The 2,080-nt window shown below is 50.7% G+C and overlaps 1 protein-coding gene across 1 annotated transcript in view; it reads right to left on the reverse strand.

The window, feature by feature from the left end:
- The window catches only part of KDM2A (lysine demethylase 2A), a 97,065-nt gene that overhangs the window by 77,533 nt on the left and 17,452 nt on the right, over positions 1-2,080 (reverse strand). The window lies entirely within an intron of this gene.

Raw genomic sequence — 2,080 nt, forward strand, 5'->3', positions numbered from 1 at the left:
GTGTGTGTGTGTAGGGGACACTATGCATCTGTTACAGGTGTGTGTGTGTGTAGGGGGACACTATGCATCTGTTACAGGTGTGTGTGTGTGTGTGTGTGTAGGGGGACACTATGCATCTGTTACTGTTGTGTGTGTATGTAGGGGACACTATGCATCTGTTACAGGTGTGTGTGTGTGTAGGGGACACTAAGCATCTGTTACAGGTGTGTGTAGGGGGACACTAAGCATCTGTTACAGGTGTGTGTGTAGGGGGACACTATGCATCTGTTACAAGTGTGCGCGAGAATGTAGGGGACACGTGCACCCGTTATGTGTGTACACTAAACATTAGTTACCTGTGTGCACGTAGGGGACAGTATGGATAAATTACGTGTGTGCGCACAGACAGAGGACACTACGCATCAGTTACCTGTGTGCGCACAGACAGAAGACACTACGCATCAGTTACCTGTGTGTGCGCACAGACAGGGGACACTACGCATCAGTTACCTGTGTGTGCGCACAGACAGGGGACACTACGCATCAGTTACCTGTGTGTGCGCACAGACAGGGGACACTACGCATCATTTACCTGTGTGTGCGCACAGACAGGGGACACTACGCATCAGTTACCTGTGTGTGCGCACAGACAGAAGACACTATGCATCAGTTACCTGTGTGCGCACAGACAGAAGACACTACGCATCAGTTACGTGTGGTACGTGCAGGGAACAGTGTGCATTCGTAAGATGTGTGGGTGTATTTTTTCTTTAGCAAAGTGTGAGTAAATGTCCACAAGAATGGGACAATACCGACCAAGACTTGTCTGTTTCACTGATAAATTTACAAACACAATTTACTAAGGGACTGTAAATAAGTGAAAGGAAGGGAATAGGGAACTCCTGGCTGCCATGGCAATCAGCTGTATTTTGCTGGCTCACAAATTTTGCGGCGGGCTTCCAGATCTCAGAAATAGATTTGTCCAGCCCAGCTTTACATAAAAATGTGGTGTGAAAAATAAATGATGGCAAACCTGTGTGATATTTACATATGTGTATTGGACTTCTGGGTGAGGAAATGAGAGCAAGATAAAAACTAATACAATTACAACAGTTCATCCATTATAGTAAATCGACCCTTTACAGTCTGTTTATGCGACAAATAACCAATTTCAGGTTGTAGAAGATTTACTTCTAAAAAGAAGTGCTTTGAATAAGATTAAACATTTACTTCAGCCAGCAGGGGTAACCCTTGTACCTGTCAGAAGTAACACCCGGTAACAAACTGTGCTTTAGAATAACAATGAGTGAGACAGACAAGAACATAAAGCTGCTACTGAGGGAATGTGACTCCTGCAGAAAAATATATCCTTAGTTGTCACTTTCACCTCCCGTCACTGGTCACTTTCCACCCACCGCGTACAGCAAGCTAACAAATATCGACACCACTGTAGCTGTGCCTATAGCAGAGGAATACATCTCCTCTGTGTGCAGCTCCTGACCCGTCACCCAGCTCCTCAGTGTGCAGCTCCTCAGACCCGTCACCCAGCTCCTCAGTGTGCAGCTCCTCAGACCCGTCACCCAGCTCCTCAGTGTGCAGCTCCTCTGACCCGTCACCCAGCTCCTCAGTGTGCAGCTCCTCTGACCCGTCACCCAGCTCCTCAGTGTGCAGCTCCTCTGACCCGTCACCCAGCTCCTCAGTGTGCAGCTCCTCAGACCCGTCACCCAGCTCCTCAGTGTGCAGCTCCTCAGACCCGTCACCCAGCTCCTCAGTGTGCAGCTCCTCAGACCCGTCACCCAGCTCCTCAGTGTGCAGCTCCTCAGACCCGTCACCCAGCTCCTCAGTGTGCAGCTCCTCAGACCCGTCACCCAGCTCCTCAGTGTGCAGCTCCTCTGACCCGTCACCCAGCTCCTCAGTGTGCAGCTCCTCTGACCCGTCACCCAGCTCCTCAGTGTGCAGCTCCTCTGACCCGTCACCCAGCTCCTCAGTGTGCAGCTCCTCTGACCCGTCACCCAGCTCCTCAGTGTGCAGCTCCTCTGACCCGTCACCCAGCTCCTCAGTGTGCAGCTCCTCTGACCCGTCACCCAGCTCCTCAGTGTGC

Source organism: Nanorana parkeri, unplaced genomic scaffold (genome assembly GCF_000935625.1).
Source record: "Nanorana parkeri isolate BGI_ZX_2015 unplaced genomic scaffold, ASM93562v1 scaffold2217, whole genome shotgun sequence".
Taxonomy (NCBI): domain Eukaryota; kingdom Metazoa; phylum Chordata; class Amphibia; order Anura; family Dicroglossidae; genus Nanorana; species Nanorana parkeri.